This window comes from Pleurodeles waltl, chromosome 7, assembly GCF_031143425.1.
Source record: "Pleurodeles waltl isolate 20211129_DDA chromosome 7, aPleWal1.hap1.20221129, whole genome shotgun sequence".
Classification (NCBI taxonomy): Eukaryota; Metazoa; Chordata; class Amphibia; order Caudata; family Salamandridae; genus Pleurodeles; species Pleurodeles waltl.
Window position 1 is genome coordinate 679,890,032 of NC_090446.1, and position 25,630 is coordinate 679,915,661.

The 25,630-nt window shown below is 43.2% G+C and overlaps 1 long non-coding RNA gene across 1 annotated transcript in view; it reads left to right on the plus strand.

The window, feature by feature from the left end:
• The window catches only part of LOC138247302 (uncharacterized), a 192,487-nt gene that overhangs the window by 77,919 nt on the left and 88,938 nt on the right, over nucleotides 1-25,630 (plus strand). The gene's annotated exons all lie outside the window — the stretch shown is intronic.

A 25,630-nucleotide genomic window follows, 5' to 3' on the forward strand; every position in this document is an offset into this window, starting at 1 on the left:
TGGGCTTGCACTTTAAAATTTGTTTTCTTTTATTAGTGGAAGGCATGCATACGTCATACCTTTTCCAGTGTTTAGCCCTCCTTCAGCGCACCGGAAAACTACTGAAAACATATGAGGCTCTGTGTTTTGCGTATGGTTTCTAGACTACTTTTTTCTCTTTGTTTCCTATGCAGCATGATCTGGATGCGCAGTAGTCGAGTGCTTTGCATCACATCGACCCTGTTTCATGGATAATTACATTTTTGTCAATAATACGTTTGACTGTGAGCGAACTTCTGTTTTACTTTTTATTTTCAATGTATGTGTTAAGTTCGGAATTTACAACACAAATAGCTCTTACTCGAGCAAACGCAAGACCCATTGCATTGCAAATGCTTGTTTTTAATGCTGGAGCTTTGCCTAGTAATGAGCCAGTCAGGTGTTCCACACCTTCCTAATTGGAGTTTTGAACAACCTCCTACTATCCCTCTTCTGTGAAAAGGGCGAGGAGCAAGTATTTTGTAAAGAGCAAAGTGCAAAAGGTACTTTAGCCTGAGAAGTATCTGAGGTAGGCTGTAACTCCTTCTCGACAACTGGAAATTAAACTGCATCATCTCTTCTGTTGGAGGTTCAATAAGTCTCTTTGATGTGGATCCCAGCATTGAGCATCCTGTCTAGGGGACCGTTATCCAGTGAACAGTTGACTTCCAAGCTTCCCATATTGATGTAACACTTGTATCTCAAGATGTAGTTGAGGACACAGTTGAAACACTAACAACAAATTGGTAGACATTTCACACTTTAACCATTTTGACAAGTAAATCACAGGTGGCAAAAATACCATTGACAATCCCATCAGTGGGCCCATTAATGGTAACAAATAAAAAAGGAAATATTTACAGTGAAGATGTAGTGGCCCACTTCATCTATAGAGTGAGGACCAGACCTGATTCTAGCAGATCATACTGAGAAATAGGAAGGTCAGACAAGTCTTTCACCTGAAGCACACTTATTCAATGACAGCAATGAGATGTGGACACTGGTGAATGCATTAGTAAGCTGAGGATGCCATTACTGTTTGCACTTCTAGTGCCAATAGTCCATATCTTCTTATACTCTTACACTTCGAGGTGCTGCATTGGATTGCTTTGCGTCCCTACAAGAGATGATAGGAAAATTTGATAAGAGATTGCTGGAACCAAATGCATCTCAGCCAGTACCAGATAAGGCCACCCGCACTCAAAAAGAATCTGACTCTAGGCCAGCGTGAGCTTGGTCGTGCATGTCTATTCAAGAACGTCTTAGTTATCACCTTTCCCCATCAAATAGTGTGGTTACTAATGGTGGGGAAGATGACCCCAAAGAGCAATATGTTCAAGATGCAGTTGACAATGAAGATGAAGTGAGATGGCTTTACTGTCTAAAGCCCAGATTCTGAAACCTGTCAACCAATGCAGTGCAGCAGCCAAACATTTGGAGCTGTGCTGCATTGATTGACAAGGAGAGAGCAGGAAAGCGCCATAGTCACATAGATATGGCTCTCTCCTTCTGTCTCTTTTGCCCCAGCACTGATTTCAGCTGCCATGTGCCACGCACACACATTAGTGCCATAGTGCTAGGGTGTGTGTGTGAGCTTAGGGTTTGTACAAGAAGGGTATCCTTTATATACAAAATATTATGCCTAGACATTGAACAAGCTTTTCATTCTTTGTATGTTTGCTGCACAGTGCAGCACACATGCAAAGTCGGAAAAGCACGGAGAAATGGAAACATTTCTCAGTTTAACGTCTGCTTTTTAGCGGTGTTAATTTTTGTCATTAAACCCTTTCTACTGATGTTTGAGGATAGGGTTTAGCATTAAAAACCATGGGTGGTAGCACGGGCATGCCCATGCACCACCCATGTAACGCCTCCTTGGTGCAAATTAATACAAAGCAGCGTTTCCCTCTGTTTGCGTTTCTTTGCCAAACAAACCAACACAAATAGCAATTTGCATTGGTTTGTGAATCCCAAAAAAGGTTTAGCATCGGTTTAGGGTTACAAAAATAATGCTAACCTGACACTAAACCTTTGAGACTCTAGGACTAAGGTGCTCATTTAGAGATTGGCGGTAAAAAATGCCTACCGCTGTGGCGACGGCCACCAAAAGACCCTCGCCGCGGCTACCAGCTGCCCACTGTATTATGACCACAGCCGGATTTCCGCAGCAAGAATGGTGGAAATCCAGCTGTGGCCATGCTGGCGGATGGTGGTAAGGTGGCGCTGCTGTCACCAGCAGCGCCATGCCAGTAGACCACCGCCAGCCATATTAAGACCCATGATACGGGCTGGTGGTGTTCTGCTGGTGGGCGATGCTGGTGGCAGCAGCGCCCCTTCCTGTCTCCTGCCGGAGGACCCCCTGAACAAAGGTAAATCAGGTCTCCAAAAGGGGAGAGGGTTGGGTGGTGTTGGGTGTGTGTGTGTTGGGGGGTGTGAATGTTTGTGGGTGCATGGGTGCCGTGTGTGATTCATGTTGAATGCGTTTGTGCAGGTATGGAGGTGTGAGTGCGTGTATGTTGTGTTATGTGAATGCGTGTCTGCGTGTATGTGTGAAAGTGTGTGCAGATGTGTGTCAATGGATGTATGCATGCGTGGATGCATGTGGGAATGGGTGTGTGTATGCGTGTGTGTGTGTGTGAAGGGGCGTGAATGTAGGGGGGTTGGGGGCTTTGGAGATGTAGGGGACGGGGGACTAACTGGAGAGGGGGGGGAGACTCCTATCATTGACAAGGAAGGAATTTCCTGTCACTGATAATGCCTACCGCCATGGCTTTTGTGGCGTTAAGAAAGCCACGAAAACCATGGCAGTTGGCGGTGTCATAATCCCGCAGGCAGAACAATGACGGCCGCCGGGCTGGAGATAGATATCTCCACCCCGGCGGCTGTTACCGCTGTGGCGGTTGGAGTGGTACATTGGCGGGTTGGCTTTAGACAACCCGCCAATATCATAATAAGGCGGTAGGTACCGCCAGCCTGCTGGCGGTACTTACCGCCATATTAACACCGACCGCCGGGATCGTAATGACCCGCTAAGTGTTTAAAATTTTTCAATTAGAGGCCAATCAAAGAGGGATACATGTTTTCTATTGAGTTATGTGAACTGCCCTAAATTGCTGTCAGCCATGTCCCCTTCTACAGAGCAACAGGACAAAAGGCTTTATCATGAGACATCAACTGCCAGTGCTGGATGTAGGTGTTGCTGGAGTTACCAAAATCTGCAAAATAAACCAGACAAAGTAGAATTTGGTGATCTCAGCAGCAGCTCAGAAACTCAAAATCCAGGGAACTCCATCACCAGCATGTGTGCATGCTTATTAGCACTGTCTTAAGAAGAGTGAAAGCTAAATGTTTTCTGTGTAGAGTTCTCACCACTTGGAGCTGGAGTGAAAACTTTCAATGTCTTGTTGATCACAGCTCATTAAGATAGAGAACTCTTGCAATGGACGACTGCATCTGTAGCATTTTTACGAACACAAAAAGAAGACAGATGTGACCAGCGTGCTAGATTGGTACTGCAAGAGTAAAGTGGGGATGCATGTTGCCAAAGTGGGATTCATTCACCAGGCAATGGAACAGATCTCGGAAAGCAAAGATGGCTTAAAATCACTGAGATCTTCCCTGAAAACAGGCCAGAATATTGGATATAAATACTAAAGAGGGCCGCTCGTTGGACAGAGGTTAGACAGAGTAACTTTCTTCTTCAGACTTTCAAATATTAGCGAAATCATTCCCAACACAATAACCACAGACAGACCAACAAAGGTGAAACGGGAACACAAGCTTATATCGCAAGGACCGACAAGTGTACATACTGCATCGAAGAAGGGCACACACTGGAATTCATTAGTAAGACCGTACAATGAACGACAAAAGGCACCGGAAAAAGAACAACTAGAAAACTCCTCATGTTAGAGGGTGAAAAGGGTAAGGTTTGAAGGCACCAAAGAAACATAGTATGCACTCTTTGGTAAAAAAAAATATAGACGTTGGAGATCTAATGTCTAAATGTCTAGATCTACAGTTATACAATATATTGTTAAAAAATCAGCTCTGTCTGATGGCAACAAATTCAGAGGAGTAACAAACCTCGAAGCTCCCCTTGCACAGTACCGGAAGGGCCACCCTCCAGACTCACTCAGGAGCTCTCAGGCCAGGGTACTGTGCTGAGGTGGCTCCCCGGAGCTCAAGTGCCACGCGCACCATGGGGGCTGTGGGGGTCTTTGTTACGCCACTGAGCCAATCATACCTTTGGTCCAGGCACATATCGTTTTGAGTGCCATAGACCATAAGGTCCATTTTTTCATATCCTGGTAAATAAAAACATTGACAATGTTTTTTGTTCATGGTCAACGGATAGCATTATCAGTTCACGCTGTTGTCATTTGGCCTAAATTCAGCACCAAGGGTTATTATGACATTTATGGCATAAATGACAGCCACCTGCTCAGGCCCGACCACCGTATATTTCAATGAATGGTTTGTGTAAGCACAGGCCCCGCAAGATGCAGTGTTTTCAATAGAAACCATCTTGATGTGTGTTTGCTTGAGGAAGGCTTCTAGCCACACCAGGACTGTCAGTGTATATGAGAAGCTTCTATTTGTAGTTGGAGGGCAGGATTCATAGCATGGGTGAGTCAGGTGCCACTTCGAAGGTTCTTTATACCACAGCTTCCTAGCCACTTCCAGGGCTGTATTACAGTTCTAAATTCCATTAGCTGCCATGTGTCCACTCAGCCCACGCATATACAGTCATGACTAGATAGTGCATCATGTATTTTCCTTACAGACAGGACAACATAGGCCCTTCACAACTCTTTATCCTAAGTCTTTCCTTACACACAGGTCCTATGTCAAACAGATGCAATCCTCATTCACAAACATTATGACAAACGGTTCCCTCTTCTCTTGTTCATGTGTAACCACACATATCCCATGTATATTAGACTAAGACCCAAATTCTTTGCCATAGGTGTGCTTTCCAAAACTCCACCATGACAAACACACACTCATGCAAACGTTAGCACCCAGCTCCACACACTCAAGCTGCTGCATAAACAACTGGGAGAACATAATAATGAAAGCCCTAATATAAACCGAATCAAAATATTGACAAGACAAAACATTTAAACATCAATTCTGTCCAGTACTTGCATTCCTAACATAAAGTAAGTCAGCACGCTGATGCAACGTTATAAAAGGCACCAGGGTAAAGAACGAGTTCTACACTACACCCAGGGCCGGCTTTAGCGCTGGTGGTGGCTGGTGCGACAATGATTCCCTTACTACCACCCTTTAACAGCGCCCCTCAACTCTCCATAACCACTCTCTCTCATATGCATTTAATTAGTTTTATAGCACCACTCATACCTGTGTAGGGTGTCAGAGCACTTTACATCACACACACATTACCCAGAGATAATCATCATATTTCTGTAAATCAGTGTATAGGAAATGTTAAATTAGACCAAGGACTACAAGGTAGCCAGTATAGTTTGAGTGCTTTGTCTGGAGAAGCTTAAACTCAGAATTTTAAACATAACATCATGGTTGGGAGTTCCCTTTCATAATAATTGATTTCTATTTAAATGAACAATTTTTGCAACATTAGGTTAATGAAAGACTGAGAAAATCATAACGCTCTAATCTATACCTTGTAGTTTGCATGCAGCTATTTGATGACAGTTAGTTGCTCACTGTTCTATATTAGGATATTAACTAATAAACTAAATGAAACATAAGGATCTCTCTGACAAAAACAGTAACCCACTAACCTATTCACATTATATGCTCTTAGTGAACAACATGTAGATGTTTTGCAGCAGACAAATTAACCCTCTGCAGTAGCACTACCTTATGATGAGTCAAAACTTCCAGTAGATAAAACTCTGATCTCTCCCCAGGAAGAACGGTAATCACTGGAGTTAGCTTGACATTTTTATTGTTGCCTGAAAACTGATGGAAGCAAGGAACGTGGCACCAGGTGCTCTTAAAACCTTTATATACTTGCGAACAAGCAACCCCCAACCGAAGCCGCTTCCCGTATCCTGCCGGAGTACCCACTGCAAGCAGGTAAGTCGGGTGCTCCGACAGGAGAGGGGGGTGTTGTGTGTGTGTATGTTGTGATGTGCGCGTGCATGCGGGTGTGTGGTGTGTTGAATGCGTGTGTGCATGAATGGGTGTGAGTGTGCATGTATGTTGTGCTGTGTGAATGCGTGTGTGCTTGTATGTATGTTAGTTTGTGTGGATGTGTGTGTGAATGGATGTATGCATGCGTGGGTGAATGTAGGCATGCATGTGTATGTCTGTGCGTTTAGGTGTGTGTATGTCGGGGGGAGGTCAGAAGGGAGGACGGTGGGGAAGGACCCTGGGGAGGGGTAGGGGGCGGGGGAGACTCCTATCAGTGCCAGGGAAGGAATTCCCTGGCACTGATAGTGCCTACCGCCATGGTTTTCATGCGGTAAAAAAGCCACAGATACCATGGTGGTGGGCGGGGTCAAATTGCTGTGGGTGGCCTAGTGACGCCGGGCTGGAGACTGTAGTTTCCAGCCCGGCGGTCATTACCCTCATGGCGGTCGGTGTGTTACATTGGCGGTTTGGCTTTTGCCAAACCGCCAAAGTCATTATATGGTGGTATGTACCGCCAGCCTGTTGGCGGCATTACCGCCACTATAACACTGACTGCCAAGGTCTTATGAGGGCCTTAAAGTGTTGGTGGGGTTGTAAAGTGCAACTTATAATGGGACTTCTCTCCACCTGAAACTTGTGAATTGCCCGGGATTCCTTCCTTCTTCTTTGCATAATTAATGCCTATGCTTTAAAGGTCATTCTTTGGGTATATCTATGTCTATATCTATATTTATATCTGTGCTAGGGGTATGCGGGGAGCTCCGCTCAACTGGTGGAGCTAACAGAGTTTTTGGAACTCCGCACTCTGCATGGAGCACGGAGTAAGTCCAAAAACTCCGCTAGCACCACCAGCAGAGCGGAACTCACCCGGTGCATGCTGCAGTCCAGTATGGACTGCACAGCAGAAGTGCAGACAGTCTGCGCTTGTGCCGTGCAGCCCATAACTGGGCTGCAGCACACACCGGAGCACAGAGGGAGGTAGCTGCTGGAGAGAGATACTTGTCACTGTCAGACGAGGAGGAGAGGATGATCCCCAGGAAAATCCAGGTAAGTCCTTGTCTCTTTTATAGTTGTTTGCACACACTAGTGCACAAACAAGGACTGAAACAGCTGCTTCCACTGCCTATGGCCTTCACCTGAATTCAGGGCAGGGCCATAGGCAGTGAAAGCAGCCGTTTCATGCCTTTTGTGCACTGGACTGGTCCATGTGCACTGCACACGTGGCAGGCCGGTGCAAAACAGGCCTGGCAGCTTTTGCTGCTGAGAAAGCTGCCATTTCAGGCCTCTTGTGCACTGCCCTTCCCCGTGTGCACTGCACACGGGACAGACGAGTGAACAAGAGGTATGAAACTGCAGCTTTCACTGCCTATTACCCTCTCCTGAATGCGCCCGATCGCAGAAGTTCTAAGCAGGGTCGGGCCTGGCTGACCAGGCCCGACCCTCCTAAGAGCTTCTGAGACCGGGTGCATTCAGGACTCCGCGGGTCACAGAACTCTGCCTCTGTGGAATTCTACTGAGTTTTTTTTCAACTTTGTGGAATTCCACTGAGTCGGACTCCAATAACTCTACCCAGGCCTAATCTATATATCTATATCTATCACCAGTATGTAGTTCTACAAGAACAGATTCCCCATAGAAAGAACTTTTTTCTTTTTCTAATGAACTTTGGTAGCATTTGACAAATTTGACAAATCTTCACAAACCTTTTGAAAAAAAAAAGTTAATCCACTTCAGCTCCTTCCTTTGAGGTGATCCGTCAAGTGTGGGGCGAATAAGCAAAGAGGGGCACAAACCACGTGCAATTTCCCAAAGGAATTGTAAACAGTGATATAGAAAAAAACAGCTGAACAGAATTACACCAAATTTAGCCGAAAGCTAGATCCTTACTTAGAAAGCATGCTGTCATGGTTATGTAAAGTTCTGGAATATGGTAATGTGATAATTCTGGAGTGGTGGTCCAGGTAAGGTTCCAAGTTGTACAGTTGAAGCTTGTAGTTGCCCTGGCACAATTGGTGAAACCTTTGCTCTTAAATAATATGCTTTCTCACACTTACCTGTGGGATGTTTTTTGGTTAGAAATTGTAACACTGGTGATGAGCTACCTGGGAGGAGATAAGCATCCTTCACCAGCCTCTCCTTATATGCAGTCACCATCTTTTATTAGGGCATCTATAACGTGCAGTAGATAAGAATCAGTGTAATGGATGATGACAATTCAATTAAACGAAGTGCAGCAAAGAACTATGGTAATATTTTTGCCAGACAAACAGCAAATTAAAGGAAACGATGTGCAGCAGAACACAGAAATATATCCACGGTACACCTATTTTTCAGTAAATTTTATTCAAAAGGAACAACTAGGGCAGTACAGTATCATTATGTGTATTCAGTCAGGGGCAATTCAACATATGACTGCAATGTTACATAGTCTATCAGCTCCTTCACAGCATTGTCACTCAATTAATAATTCATCTGTGACTTTGGCCAATTCCAATTATGGCAGCTGCTAGCATACCCCAACCACCAGATTATCTCTCAGATAGTTATAACTTTGGTAATAATGGAACAACGTTTTTGATTTCTATTTCCTGCTAATTGGTGGTGAAACGTTCTCTGTGGCTAGAAAGCAAGGAGTTCTTTTACACAATCTTGGTGTTGAAGGCTGCAACATATATGACAGTTTGGAACTGATACACATAGGTAATGGAGAAGAGGAACCTAATTATATTTTTTACATGTCTGGGTTGATGTTGGAAAAACACTTTCACTCAAAGATATGTGTAGTTTTAGAGTCCCACAAGTTCTTGGCAATGGCTTAAGGTAAAACTGAGAATATAGGGAACTATATAGCCTGTCTGTGAACATCAGCACAGACTTGTGATTTTGATCTCTTAACTGACTCCTTGATTAGGGATTGATTGGTGAGGTGCACAAAGAATATCAAAGTCCAGGAAAGATTGTTGCCAAAGACTTCTGACCTGAAGGAGGCTATTACCATTATTGAAAGTATATGGAAAGCATAAACAGTTGGTTGTGGGAGATGAGGAACAATGGAATTGTAACATCTGACACCTCATTTACTAAGGTCATAAATGGGATTGTTGAGATAATAAGTAAGAGAGCATGTGTGTTTAAAGTGACCAGAGTAGGCAAGATATCTAGCAACAATGGGAAATTAAAAGGCAATAAGCTTAAATGTTATAGCTGTAGTAGTCCTGGTTACTCCTTGAATAGCGTGAATTGTCTTGACAAGAATACAACTTGTAGGAGGTGTGGAAAAAAGGGACAATATCTGTAAAGGTGACAAATCTCAAAATGTTGAGAACTTCACAGAAGGTGCAAACAAATTTGTGTTCAATATAACACCTGGTTTGAATTGGGTAGATACTTATCCTGTTATCATGCCTGAATGTTTCATTAAACCGGATGGAAAGATCATGAAGGTTTTGGGAGATTATGGATCACCTTACATAATGGTGGGAGAGAAAAACTGGGAAGGAGATTTAGGTAATTAGTCCATCACGTTGCAATCCCCTGACATTAATCGTGTGAGCTATGGTGGACCTAAAATTGATGTCATTTTGTTTGTGAATATAAGAACTGAATTTGGAGATAAGGAAACAGTGGGGAAGGTCTACATAGCCAAGTGGAGGGATAAATTGTTGGGGTGGCGACACCAACAGGACATGAGGATTATGTTAGACTCAAATGTTGCTCAACAAGTTATGATTGTATCTGGCGACAATGAACACAGAGATCTGTATGATGAGTTCCATGAGGTATTTTGTGGCAAAATGTGGGCACATTTAAGAGCTCCTAGTGCCACTGGAGTGTCACTTTTCATGACGATCCATTGAAGCAATGCACTGCGCTGTATTTACAAGGTGGTGTTAAGCCACTTTTTGTGGCTTAACGGCACCTTGTAAATACGGCTCGTTCACACGCAGCCCTTTTCATGAAAGGGGCGTGCTATGGGTGTTGCTGTGGGCGTGCCACAGCAACACCCACTGCATTTTGGCGCTGCCTCAGATTTACAAGTTTTCGTAAACCTGAGGTAGCGCCAAAATCTAATGCCATCCCAGGGTTGGCATTAGCAGGGCACAACGAGGAGGAATACTTTTATTCCTCCTCATTTTTTGCTTTTTCTATGTGTGCTGCATTCTGCAGCAGGCATAGAAAGAGCAAAATGCCAGAAATTATTGTTTATATATGGGAAGGTGTCCTTTCCTGCACATAAACAATAATTTCAAAATGACGCTTTGGCACGTCTGTACACAGAAGTGTCAAATCGCTATTAGTGATTCTTTATGTGCAGGAAGGAACACCTTCCTGCACATAAACAATCAAATCCCTCAGTGCAGCACGGGGGTGCTGTTATCTAGTAAATATGGTGCATCCCTGCATTTTTAAAGTAATGCAGCGTGGCACTGGCAATTTTGGCGCAGCACAGCGCTGCAACACTTTTTAGTAAATCTGGCCCTGTGTCTTGTAACAGAATTTGAGCACAAGCTTATCCTAAAATGCAATGCCATGCCTAGTGTTCATAAAGTTAGAAAAGTCCCAAACCTGATGATAGAAGCTCTCAAAACAGAAATTAATACGTTATTTAAAGAAGGTGTTAGAAAGGAGATTGAACTATCTGAGTAGTTTACTTCAGTTATTTTGGCACCCAAGGATGGTGGCACCCACATAAGAATGTGCATAGATCACAGAGATCCAAATGAAAATATTTGGGTAGATCTACAAGCCCTACCAAATATTTCAGAGTCGTTGTCTTTGTATGAGGAGGCAAAAGTAGACAGTGTGTTAGATCTTTCTCCCGCCTATCACCAGCTCAAGTTACAACAGTCATCCAAACACCTCACATCATCTGGATTAGCATCTGTGGCAGCATGTTTCCAAAGAATAATGAAGAATGTGCTGGATGGGGTTCCTCATGTGCTCTTTTTGCAGAATGATATTCTGATCGATAGGGAAATTGTTGAGGAGAATGAAAGTCCTTTGAGAATGATTCTGTGTAGATTAGTTCAAGCTGTTCTTACTTTCAAGAAGGAGAAATGTAGATTTTGACTTACTGCATTCTCATATTTTGGCCATACTGTTTCTGGGGAGGGTATAAAGCCTAAGTTAGAACTAGCTGAATCCATTAGAAAGGCTCCACCCCTACAAGATAAAGATGAAGTGTGATCTTTTTTAGACTTAGCAGAATTTTACTCAAAATAATTTGCTAACTTTGCAAGTGTAGCCCAACCTACTAGGGAGACTCTAAAAAAGGTACCAAGTTTGCATGGACGGAATAGTGTGATCCTTTTAAGACTCAACAGAATTTTTCTCAAAATTAATTGCTAAATTTTAAAGTGAAGCCCAATCTATTAAGGAGATTCTCAAAAAAGGTACCAAGCTTGCATGGACAGAGGAGGGTGAGGCAGCATTCCGCCTTATTGAAAACAGCATGAGTAGCATGCCCACATTAGGTCATTTTGATGTGAGATAAAAGACCATAGTTACTACTGATGCATGTCTCAAAGGAGTTGGTGCTATTCTTTCACAGGTAATTGGGGGAGAGGAAAGAGCTGTAGCCTTTGCAGCGCAGTCACTCAAGGGTGTTGAAGTGAGTTACTCAGTTATTGAGAGAGAAGCATTAGTGGGTGCTTGGGCAATTAATCGTTTCAAATTTCACCTGTGGGAGTTGCCTTTTGTGGTCAAGACAGATCATAGACCATTTGTACAGATATTTTCCATAAATACAATAAAAGTAAGTCACCCCTGGGATCAGATGGTGGATGAAGGGGTTGACTGAGTTCACTTTCATTGTTGAACATCTATCTGAAGTTAAAAAAAAAACAAGGGCTGTCTGTCTCACATGCCTATTGAGGTGGAGGATAAGGGATCTAAAGTGCACTTCATCAATCGGGCACATGAAGAAGCTAGTAAGGAGAAGGAGTGGAGGACAGAAAGAAAAAAAGATGCTGAAATAAGGGAACTCAAGGAATTCATTGTAAGAGGATGGCCGGAGTACAAGACTGTTCCAGAAGCCTTGAGGGGTTATTAGATTGTACAGGAAGAGTTGAGTTTGTCTCATGATGAACTTTTAGGAGGGATGAGAGTAATTCCTTCTTGTGAGTTGAGAGATAACGTGATAAACCTGGCATATGAAGGCCATCTAGGAAGAAATTTGACTAAAACCAGGGTGAGGGAAGTTTACTGGTGGCCAAGCCTGGGCATACAAGTGGAGGGGGTGGTCAAAGACTGTGACTTATGTGTGAAGAATGATAAAAGTAAGGCAGCAACTAGAACCCATTCATCCCTTGTTGAGGAGCCAGAGGAACTTTGGGAAAAAATTAGGATTGGACTTTATGGGTCCTTTCCAATTGTTGCTGTCCAATGAGCGATATGTGATACTGTTGGTTAATTACATGCCAAAGTGGTTGGTAACTTAAGCCCTTATTTAGAGTCCGCCGCCCGCCAAACTCTTTGGGTCAGAAAACCGCCACTCCAGTTTTCACCCCGCTGGCCCTATTATGAGTTTTCTGCTGGGCCAGTGGGCAGAAACAGCATTTCCGTCCACTGACCCAGCAGGAAACTCACCACAACATTGACGTTGGCTCGTAATCAAGCCGGCGTCAATGTTGTGGTGCGATGGGTGCAACAGCACTGCAAAGCATGACGGGGCTGTCCATGAGGGCCCCCGCGCTGCCCATGCCAAGTGCATGGACAGTGCAAGGGACCCCATCGGCCCCCAGCACCCTATCTCTGACAGCCTTTGCATGGCTGTGGAACCGCCATGCAAAAGTCGGTGGAGAGGGGACTCGTAATCCTAGGGCAGTCCTGCTTGCAGCGCTGCCCTGGTGGACTAAGACCACTGGCACCCCCAGTCTACCGACCGTGGCAGCTCCAACAGGGTCATAATGTGGAGGTCTGACCTCCACAGTAGCCTTGGCAGTCTCATGACCGCCAGGGTCATAAGGAGAGGCTTACTGTGTACGTTCATTGGACACCAAAGTAGTGATTGACTTTCTCAAAGAGGAATTCTCTTGATAGGTTATTCCAGATCAATTAATCACAGACAATGGTGTTCATTTAATGTCAAATGAGATGCAGGATTTTTTGAGTGGTCTCTCCATTATGCCTTTTAGTACTGCACTGTATTCCCCACAAGCTAAAGGATTAGCCGAGTGCATATACAGAATGGTCAAATCATGTGTTCATAGAGCACTTGAGGTGATATTACTGTTAACAGAAGTACTTCCTGAGATGTAGTGGGCCCGCTGAACCCCTCCCAACAGTGTGACCAGTAGGCCTCCATTTTATAGTTTGAAGGGAAGGGTAGGAAATACCAAACAAAAGTTGGCTAGGAGGAACAGACTATTGCCTTAAAAGAGATTTGACATTGAGAAGAGTGGATTACCAGAATTCTGGAACAAACATCAATTCAAATATAAACAAAGGTATGATTGCAAGACTTGTGTGAAATGTGTGAAGTGTAGAGAGGGAGATGTGTTGGTGAAGAAAACCCAGGTTTACCAAAAAGAGTATGTCTGCATTTAACGGTCCCTATGTGATCCATGCAGTCATGAGGAATGTTGTCAGGTTGGACACTGGGGATGTCTGCAACATGTCAAAGCCAGTGAGGTGGAGCAGTGGTGACGTTCCAGGAAATCCAACATATACCAAGAAGAATGCATGGGTGGTCAGCGCCATTGTAATGGACCAGGAAATGCTAACACTGAGGTTCTCAACACTGATCATGAGGAATGCACAGTTGGTCAGCATCACTGTGGAAAGCCAGTGTGGTGCAAGGATTATGTCATGTAATAGGGGAACTGTGCCAATATGTTTTGATTACTGATGTTATTTTTTTAGTTTGGTTCTTTGCATTACTGTTTTGGTTATTATTGGTATTTGCATATTTTGTTTTGACCCTGTGTTATCTTGTTAGAGGGAGGCGGTGTGTTATGGTTATGTAAAGGTCTGGAATATGGTAATGTAATAGTTCTGGAGTGGTGGTCCATGGAAGGTTCCAAGTTGTATAGTTGAAACTTGGAGCTGCGCTGGAAAGGTTGGTTAAACCTTTGCTCCTAAATAAGATGATTCTCATGCTTCCCTGTTAAATGGTCTCATGAGAAAACACAACACATGCCCTTTGTCATTTGATGTTTTTGAGAAATTAAGGTCAAAAAGTATTCATATGTCAAGTGGGGGCCAAGCATAAGGGGAGGTCCCGAACACATTATCTCTATGCAATTTCTCCTAGGAATTGTAGACAGTGATACAGAAAAAATGCTTACCAAAAATTACACTAATTTTGGTGGAAAGCTAAAAGTTTACTCAGCAAGTGTGTTTTTTTACCTTGCATTGAAGACTTAGTAAATAAACTATTTAATGCAACCAATTAGAAATTAAGACAACAAATAACCAAACTAAACTTTACAAAGATATTGTCACTTGACAGCTTTTTGAACTGCTACACATTTGTTCCAATTTTCAAGCATGCCTTTTGGCTTAAGCTCTTCTGCTTCAGTCTTTCAGAGGTTATTTCAAACCTGTTTAATGATATACCTGGAAATATTGCATAACAAGAAGATCTTGTTATTTTTAGTGCTGATCAACATGCTGATGACATTACCAAGGGTGGCTCATTCGCAACAGCAAAGGAGAGTCGCTTCCCTGGCTAAGCCAGCAGCTTAAAAAAGTAAAACAATATTTCACTATTGTTTTATTTTTTCAGTTGGTAGCTAAGCTGTGCCCGTGCATGAATGGAGAGCGGGCTGGGCCATGGGAGGGGGAGCAAGGAGGGGGGTGGAATCTGTGCACTTAAGTGCGCATGTATGTTTGGCTGGCCATCATAGTACCACTTTTGCAGGCAACCCAATCTGACTGCAGCCTTGAGGAAAGCACAAAGTGAAATGAATGTCCTGCTAGGAACGGAATGCTTTCCTAGGTTAAAGAACAATTAGATAGAGAAAATAAAACAACACCACAAAAGTGGCTATTGCTAGAAAAATAAAGCGATGCTGAATATAAATGTAACTGTGCTAAAGTGCACAACTGCATGCCTATGCCAATGTGTCTAAAATATGGCTAAAATAGCTATAGAACAGTTTAGCATGAAAGCAGCACCAGGATTGCATAGGGAGCCTGTGCTGGTGTCCCAGGGACTTCTGGGACACCAGAGAGAAGAGGAGCAATGCAGCAGGCGACGTCGACAAAGTAGGTTTTAAAAAAAAATTGTTATGAGATACTCTGTCAGAAAACTATCAATAAGTGATTGTGTATTATTAAGAGGGGGCAAACTAATGCCACCAATTGTTCTAAGAATTTACAAAATTGGTATTGCACACAATGGACATCCTGGTACAACACTCAACAAAAGCAGAGTTAGGGTATTTACACGTGGCCTTCCTTGGAAAAAGACATTGATATTAAATCTGAATGTTGCACCGTCTGTGTGTCACGTGGCAAGTATTTATAAGATCTATGCACACTCATATTTATTATCATATGTAAATTGGTGGGATACCAACATTCACAGAGATTTCATTTTAAGCACAAATATATAATTTTTGGTATTAGAAACAATCTTCTTAGTGGCAAATGAAGTACTTAAACAAGAAGGCAAAAAAAGCTTCTTCCATATTGTAAATTGAAGTCTGAAAATTGAAAACATTCAGCTAACAGCATAAACGATGATTCCAACTTAGACTTAGTGAAGCAGATGCGATGAAAGCATCACTGAAGGTAACAAGGCATTCACAATTATTTAGGTTGTTTGAGGGGGCGGGCTAGAGGTGTCGCACATTCACATTTAGTTTATTAGGCATTGTGCAGCTTGATTTAGACAAGGTGATATGATTGCCCATAAACTGATAAGAAGTGTCAGTGTGCGTCGAACTATGAGCGCCTAGTGTTACTGTGGGCGTGACTCAATTAGACTGGCTTTCCAGTTAGCTGACAGGTAGTGTGTTAGCGTAGAGTACAGTGAGACACTCAACTTCAAGAAGTCATTCACGGTTCACTTTCCCCAAATCTTCCACTCTGACAGACCACTTTATTGTGTTGTGCGAGGTAACATAAGACCACCCTTCATAAAAATCAGCGCTGCGGGGACTGCTTTCTGTGGACACAACTTAAGAAAAAGCCCACACAAATTTAGAAAAAAGAGTACATTTTATTAAATAAAACAAGACCAAATAGAGAAAAATCCAATCATTAGAATCAGGGATATGCAATTTTAAATATTTCAGTGAAAATAGCACCAAAAAGCACAAAGCACCAACTGTGGATATCTGGTCATGCTGACAAAGGCTTGTGATACGAAGTCTGGCATTGTGGAAGTGTCACACAGTCAAGGGTATATGTTGGTTCCGAAGGAGCTGGAAGGCCGCAATGTGTCAAACCTGCGTTGTTGAGGTTGCTGTTGATGGGAGATTTGTAATGTGAGGACTTGCATCGGAAGGCATCACACAGCGGCAGTTCCAATGTGGGCTGCAAAGTCAATACTGATTCCTTGCACTGGGACAATCCTCGCAGCACAGGCAACGCATTGATTCTGCTTGGGTTTTGCACCATGCTGCAGAGGAGATGTGTCAGTCCTGCTGGATCCACAGGCAGGCTGACATAACACCGTCAAGCCCACTTCCAAGGGTCCTCGACTGGGGTGGCACCACTTGGCGGGGTAGGACTCACAGATGGCTGAGTCCAGGTGCTAGGATCAGGGGTGTTGGAGCCTTTTGACCCTGAGTCTCTAGTCAGGAGGACAGCAAACTAGCACATGGTGTTACTATGGGATCCTGGGTTAAACCGATGCAGGTTCAGTCCCTACAACCCAGGCAAGAGGGCAGCAGGCAGCAGATCAGCACAGCAGGGCAGCAGTCCTTCAGAGCAGTAGTACAGCACAGTAGCAGTCCTTTCTGCAGCACAGCATTCCTTCTTCCTGGCAGAGTATCCAAAGGTACAGATGTGTACTGAGGAGTTGCTGTTTGGGGTCCAATATTTACACCTAGAACATGTTTGGCTGTCGAGGAAGACTACCCAAGGCCCCAGGGTCTGCTTCATCCAGCCATGTGACCCAGAGACAGGCTGCAGGCACTAGATGGCTAAAGCACAAAAATGCCAATGTTTAAAGTCCGACTTCACCATGAAAGAGGATTTTTCATTACCATTCCAAAGACATCAAACATAAACAGCTTATCTGAACCCATTTGGAAATTATCACTTATTACTTGTAATGAGGTATGTCCAATGTTAGCCTAAGGCAGAGTTAAGCCTTGCAGTAGTGATTTATATGTATTAAAAATGAAGTTTTAGGCCTGGCAAAAGGTTTATTTGACTGGTCGAAATGGCAGTTTAAAACTGCACACACAGGCTGCAATGGCAGGCCTGAGACATAGCTACTTAAGTGGGTTGCATAAACAGTGCTGCAGGAGCACTAGTAATATTTAATCTATAGGCCCTGGATTCAGGCAGTTCTACGTTCCCAGGGACATACATGTAAATTAGATGTTCCCATTGGGTGTAAGCCAATTCTGCAATGCTTTAAGGAGAGAGCACAGTCACTTTAGTACTGGTTAGCACTGGTTAGCAGTGGTATTGTGCTCAGTGTCCTAAAACAAGCAAAAAATAAATCAGAACATCAGGACGGTTGAAGGCAAAATGTGAGGGGAGAACCATGCCAAGGATCCATGTTCTAATATACACACCCACCCATGCATGTTCTAACACACACACACATGCATACACCCACACACACACGCCACCCCCACCCCCCACACATACATACATATATATTACCTACTGGTGGTTGCCAGTAGGTATAGTTAGGACCTAGTTTCCATAGAAAAAGCTTGTTTTTACTTACCTGTATCTTTGGCACTGTTTGACAAATCTTCACAAAAGATTTTTTTTAAAGTGCCATTTAGGGTCTTATTGTTCATGGAAAGCCAAGCGGGCCTAGAAAAAGGGGGGGGGGGGTCAATGAAAGTGGGTTTCCCATGTTAATTCCCATAGACTCTTTAGACACACCTGCAACCCGAACCGCTGGACGGAATTACACCAAATTTAGCAGAGATGTAGCTTCTGGTCTGCAGATAAGTTTTTTTTTAATTTGGTGTAAATCCATTCAGTAGTTTGGGAGAAATTAAAGGAAATCCAAATTTATATATGTAGGGTTGCAACAAATTTGAGAATACTGCAGATCTTGTGCAGAGATCTGATTGGCTTCTAGTCTAAAAAAAAAAGAATGAAAAAAAAAGAAAAGTCGGCAAGGTACCATTACCCTAACCCCCTAGCCTTGGTCCTGCCCCCCCACCCCCCCAGGATAAAAAGCTTTTACAAAAAAAAAAAAAATATCACAGCAAAAATCGCAAATATTCTCCACTCTTACTTTTAATTGTGTCCCCTGGTGGACCAGGTCTTGGGGCCATTGCGGGCAAAATAGTAGGGGCGGCACAGGCCCCCCTCCTAGGGCTTATAGAAGCCCCAGGGACCACCATCCCCTGAGGCTATGTGCTAAAAATATGCTGCCCGCATTTGCCCCTCATAGGCCCGGGACCACCACCTCCCCAGGGCTGACAGCTCCCACCAAGCAAAAGGAAACATGACTCCTTTTTCAGCAAAAGAGAGCTGTCAAACAGATCCTGATTGCTGAAAGCAGAGTTTTCATCTATTTCCCTAGACGCTAACATGCATGCTGGGAAAAAGATGAAATCTTTGCTCCTGCAAGCAGCTATTTAAAGCAGCTCCGTGCTTGCAGGAGCAATGCCGGCTCCCTTAGGAGCCGGGAGCCTGTGAGACCACAGGGGATTTGAGTTCCCCCCGCATTCCTGTCACTTTCTCTCTCATTCTCCCTCTCTTCCATCTCATAATGGCCCATAATGGGATGAAAGAGAGAGAGAGAGAGAGAGAGATACAGATATTGTTATTACAGTGGTCTCTCCATACAATGACTTCAAAGTGAAACAATAGCAAGATGTTTGGTTCGAATGTTTTAGTTATGGTTTGTTGCCCAACTAAACAAAGTTGCTTGTGGTCTTCTGGTAAAGCTGTTTGTTTGTCACTCAGTAGGTTGAAGGTTCAAATCCTTGTAACTCATGGTAGTACAACTGATTAGTTAATATTGCTTTGAATGTTAAACATTCCCCGTCATGTAACATGTACATCTTTTACAAATCAAAATCTTTGGGCTGACTGTCATAGTTATGCCAGGACACTACAGTGCCAGGACACTACAGTGCAACGAGCCACCTGTACCCCAGGGGTTAAGTTCTCAGTCCCTCACCCTGAAAGTTGAGTGTTCAAGTTTGGGTATGTCAGTGACCTTATCTCTGCTATTATTTCATTTCAACTTCACATATTTAAGGTACATAGGAAAAGATTATTTCACTCTATTTACTTGACAAATACATTTTGGTTTTCAATTTGGCAGATAATATCTAATTCTGAGTATATCATTCATGAAAGCCTAAAAAACCCTCAATCTCTTTTTCTAAATCTCTCACTCTTTCTCTCTCTCTCTCTCTCTCTCTCTCGTCCATTCCGTAATGGGATGGAAGAGAGAGACTGTTATTTCAACGGCCTCTCCATACAATGATTTCAAAGAGTCACACTAGCAAGATGTTTGGTTGGAATGGTATAGTTACTTTTTGATGCTCAGCAAAGCAAAGTCTCCTCTGGTCTACTGGTAAAGCTCAGGGACTGTCACTCAGTAGACTGAAAGTTCAAATCCTGTTATCTCATGACAGTGTGTTGGTTTATTTACTTGTGTTTTGAAAGTGAAACATTCCTAGTGATGGAACATTTTCGTCTTTAACGGTAGCAAGATGTTTGCTATAGATGTTATAGTATGTTTTTATGCGTACCAAAATGGAGACATCTCTGGCCTAGTGGTAAAGCTTTTGAGTGTCACTCAGTAGGTTGAAGGTTCAAATCCTGGTAACTCATTGAAGAGGGTCTGTTTATTTACATGTGTTTTGAATGTTAAACATTCCTAGTGATGGAACATTCACGTCTTTTTCCCATGGCCATCTTTGGATTCAGTGTCATAGAGATGTCTGGAGACTGCACAGTAAGGAGTCACTAGCGGTCTAGTGGTTAAATTCTCAGACCCTTACAGAGAAAGTTGAGAATTCCAGTCTATGTGTGTCAGTTGTAATTTCTCAGCTTTAAACTCTTTTCAACTTCACATATTTAAGGTACATACAGAAAGGTGATCTCGCTCCTTGCACTTGTCAAATACAGTTTTTGTTCAATTTGTCAGAACATTTCTCATTCTAAGTGGCATGTGGTTGGTTGGTTGGTTTTAGGGGGTTAGCCACAGGGCCTTTGCACTTGTCAAATACAGTTTTTGTTCAATTTGTCAGAACATTTCTCATTCTAAGTGGCATTTGGTTAGTTGGTTGTAGGCGGTTAGCCACAGGTCCTGGCCATTGGCCGTGCATGGTTGGGCGTTTATAGGGGGCTGGCCACAGGCCAGGCCCTGTGGCGATGGGCTGAGTGGTTATAGGGGGTTGTAAGCAAGGGCGGGCCGCGGCTAGGCCCTGCGGCCAACCACGGCAAGCATAGCCAAAGACCGAACGTGTCGTGGGGTTGGTGGTTATAGGAGGTTGGCCATGGAGCCTGGCCATAAGCCAGGCTCTTTGGGCAACCTCCACTGTGCAGGGCCAAAGGCCATGCACGGCAATAGTTGAATTAGCTTATAGTAATTAAAACTATTTTACGCTAAACAATATAGAAATTCACTGAATAAAGCAAAGATTACAAGGATGTTGTAGTTAGGAAATAGAATGACAAAAAAAACATAGAAATTACCTTTAAAAAACAAAGGTTACAGGGACGTTATAGTTAGGCTCACATTTCAAATGTGCAAAATTATAGCAATTCACCTGTTATAGTTAGAGGTATTTTAAGTAACTATAACTCATGTCCTAAGGTATCTATAACTTGCGACCCCGCCACAACGTTACTGCAAATGTTATAGTAATATTTTCAATGATGTTATAAAAGATGTCATGAATGCAGTAATATCTAGGACAATTAACAGTGCATGGTAAGGGCGTGAGTTATAGTTACCTTTAGCAAGTGCCATATAGATTGGGCCCTGGGGACCCCTTACCCCGGGAACACCATACCCAGGGTCCAAAACATATATTTGGCCCTGTGGTGAACCCATCTGCAGACAGCCAACTATATGCTGCACATGGCTTTCTGCCATGTGCAGCAGTGGGTTGGCCACCGGGACTGGCCTGTGGCCAACACACACCGAACTCAGGACCATATTTACAAGCGGCCTATACTGCAGTCACTTTTCGTGATGCACCAGTGACGCAGGCTGCACACCCATATCTACAATGCCACGTAAAGCCACTCTGCATGACTTTATATGGATTTGTAGATATGGAGCAAGGCAATGCAGCGCAAGTCACTGAATTGCTTTACTTTGCATCAAGGAGGCATTTCTATGGGTGCTATGTGGGATTTTGACTCATTCCCAAATTTACAAGGTTTTTCTCCCTGTTTTTTCTTCTTTCTATGTGTGCTGAATTCTGCAGCACATATAGAACGAGGAAATTGCCTCCATTTATTGTTTTTATGCAGGAAGGTGTCCCTTCCTGCAAAAAAACAATCATTCCTACAACGCGGACACCCTTGCACCATGGTGTAAGGGTCCATGCGTTGGCACATGGCAGCAATTTGTGCGCAAGCATAGGGGGAGAGGACAGAAATGTACTGTAGCTTGTAGATATGGTGCAATTCTGTCCTTTCTGGGTTGGGAAAGGTGGCGCAGCAGGGCATTTGCTGCACCAACCAGAACCATGGCCCTTGTAAATATGGCCCTCAGTCTTTTGCATGCATGACATAGGGTTTGGCTTCAGCCCCTGGGACCCCACATCCCGGGATCCCATTCCCCACGGCCAAAACATATATATGTCCCTGTCACCAACCCACCTGCATGCTGCGGACCCCATGTCATGCTCAAAATTTAGCATGCATGGCATAGGGTTGGCCTTTGGGTCCCAAGGAGCCCATACCCAGGGGCAGGGTGGGCATGTAGCCCCCCTTCAAGACCTAATTGGCCCTAGGGACCCCATCCCCAATGCAAAATTTGATTAAAAGGAGAGGAGCTGAGGGCTCCCCTTCTGTGCCCTTTAGGTACCTGAGACCCCATCCCTGGGGCTGAACTGAACAAAAAAGAGGAGGAGACCATGAACCCCTTCCTCAATTCTTCATAGGCCAGAGCACCCCATACCCAGGGGCCACAGCGAGGCTTGGGGAGGGGGGCCAAGTGGCTTAATAGATACAATATATATACATATATATATATATATATATATATATATATATATAGAGAGAGAGAGAGAGAGAGAGAGAGAGATGTTTCTGAATCTTTATTTTAACATTTTTCAGCCCACAAAGTGCACTAATAAAAACTATATTAAAAGAGAGACTCACAGACATGTTTTTTAGTAAGGTTTTTCGTAATGATTATTATTATTGAACATTGCATTGTGTGAATTACTAAAATATACATTGGATTAAAAATATTGGTGATTTTAGCAGAATGATAATAGATCAGCTTTTTGATATATTAATATGCTCTTTCCCAGGTAAAGCCAATAGGTTCACTTTTTATATATTGGTTGTGACTCTTGGACAAGGTCAATAATTCTACGTGAGGGCGTCCACGCCCTGAAGCCAAAGGCTGTGCTCGCAGGGTTTGGCTGCCTGCGGGGGCTTCGATGCATGACCAGTCGCACACTGCGCAAGGCCAAAGGCCATGCATGGCTTGGGGTTACTTTCCGGAGATGGACTGGATGCAGGCCAACCCGCACATGGTCTTGGCTTTAGGTATGATAAAGAAAGATTACTTTATATTAAAAAGCATAGGAATTGACTGAATAAAATAAAGTTAAAGTGATGGTATAGTTAGGAACTGAACATATCTTACTTTACATTAAAAAAAACTTATAAATTCACTGAAAAAATCAAAAGTTAAAGGGACATTATAGTTAGGTGAAAAAATGTCACTTAAAACATACCTTTTTAAACAAACAAAATCACTTCAATTCAGCAGTTATATTTATCTCAAGTAACTATTTGCTAAAGCTAAAGTAAATATAACCTGCGCCTTGGCATGCACTGCTCATGATCTCACATATTACAACTTTTGTTACATGTCCTGTGACATCATTGATAACATCACTGCAATATATGAAATGACATCATTGATGACAAACTTTGCATGGTGAGGGTGATCCTACTGTCTGAGACTTCAACCTATAAGACGTGTGTAACCTAAGGAAAATGTTTACTTTCTGTAGCCTGAACTGGTATCATGAGTGTAACATGCTGGATAGTTCTACTTTAACCGTGGAGATTCATGTTGCCTGAATGATAGCAATTCTCCCTGAGGCTTGAGCCCGTAAAATCTGCTTATGTTGGGTTATAAAACTGCTGTCAGAGGCTTGATTCTATAAGATCTGCACAACCGTATGACTACATCTACCATACGCATCATGAAACTAAAAGGTTTGTTAAATCGAGGGCCAAGTCTACTGTCCAAAACTCAGCCTGTAACATCTATTTATCTTAAGGGACAGTACAGTGGGCTGAAGCCTACGTCTGTAAACTCAGATTAACGTCATAGCTAATTCTGCTATGCAATTTCCGGTATCGAGGTCTGTGCTACTACAGTGATAGCTCTGTTCTCTTGCCAGGGCACTTGAAGTTGTTCCTGGGCATTTGAGGATGTGTCTAGTCATTTGAGCCTATGCGTTGGAATATTATTGCTTAGGCTATGCATTTGGGGCTACAATTCGCAATATGTAGTCATAGTTATGACGTCAATCATGTGATAATGGACCCCATGGCATATCCTGGCTGTTTCCCTAGCATACCATGACGTCCCCATGATTGGTTTATGGGTGTCCACTTAGATACACTTTTACCTGAAGTTTTATCATTTTATTAATCTTGTACTTGTAATTTTTACTTGAGTAATGACACTTTCAGTGAGATCTAAAAAGGGCAAAAGTCACTTCCTGTCCTGTCAAGGGGAATGGACCATGAGGTTTTACTTCCTGTCATGTCTTCAGGGGGTCAAAGGAATGATGATGTCGCTTCCATTACCCTGGCCATTTAGTTGAAACAAAATCCAAGATGTAGAACTGCTTTTTCAGGCCAATCTGTGAATAGGGCAGTGAGACCAATTTCTATAATTACTAGAAAGGCATAGGAAATGCTTGCGTGTGCATGAGTAGTGTGTGTGTGAGCATGACAATGTGAGTATGGTAGGGAGAAGAGGACGTGCAGGGTATGTGTATCATAATCTACAGCAAAGCAGAGTGACTGAAAATCCATCATCTCAAATGGCGGTAACAGGTCACTGGGGAAACGCATTCAATCGGCTGATAAAAGTACCTTCGACAACTGTGCCCTACATTCTGCCTAATTCAATTGTCTCCGGGCGCTTTGTAAAATGCAGCGCGATGGCGCTGCGTGTAAAATAAACAGATAAAGTAGTCCGGACTCCAGGCTGAAAACATTGAGCATCGTATGTTTTTGGTGCTTTACCAATGCTGTGTAGGTGGGTTAAACACCGGAAAAGGCATGACCTATGCATGCCTTTCACAAATGAAAGCAAGCGGATTTTAAAAGGCAGGCCCATGATCCAATGTAAGTGACTGAGTGGCATGGGCGTGGTTTCAAGCCCAAAGAGAGATTACAGAATGGAGGAGCACTTTGTGCTCGCCCATAAAAACTTATCAAGGAGCATAGTAGGGATTGGAACTAGAAAAGGAAGAAATGTCTGACACAATTGATTTGTGTTTAAAAGAGACAGAGCACAGAGAGGTGTTGAGAGGAGGGTGGGGGAATGAAGGGGAGAGAGGCGCCTCTCGCTAGGGAGCAAGAATGGAAAGAAGAGGAGAAGGGGACTCATGGAGAAGGTGTACAAAAAAAGAGCGGAAAGGAGAGAAAAGGACGGACAAAAGTAGACATATGTATAAAGAAACGAGAGGAGAAAGGTGAGAGGAATATAAAAGAAAAAAATTAAGGTAGGAGAGCGGAAAAGGAGAGTACAGATGGGGTGCACGGAAGGAGACGATGGCAGATTACCAATATTAGACAACGCCTTTGCTTCCTAGAAGAATGTGACCTCAAACATTCACGACCAGTGTTTGCTTACAGTACTTCTGACACGCAACATACAGAATTATGGAGAGGTAATGATTAATGCCAAGAATGCCTCCAAAAAGGGGTTCGGTATGAAAGCTCATCTGTTCCATGGATGAAGAAATCGCTGGTGCCATCACGAGTGAACATTTTAAAAGTCTATCTACAATTTATTGCAAGTACTAACCCCTCCATATATATCTACCATACCTAACCTATAATAGCTCACATACCTAACCTACAGTAGCTATTCCTACATACGGTACCTAACATACCATGCATAACTATCATATATATGTACCACACCTAATAAGCCTAT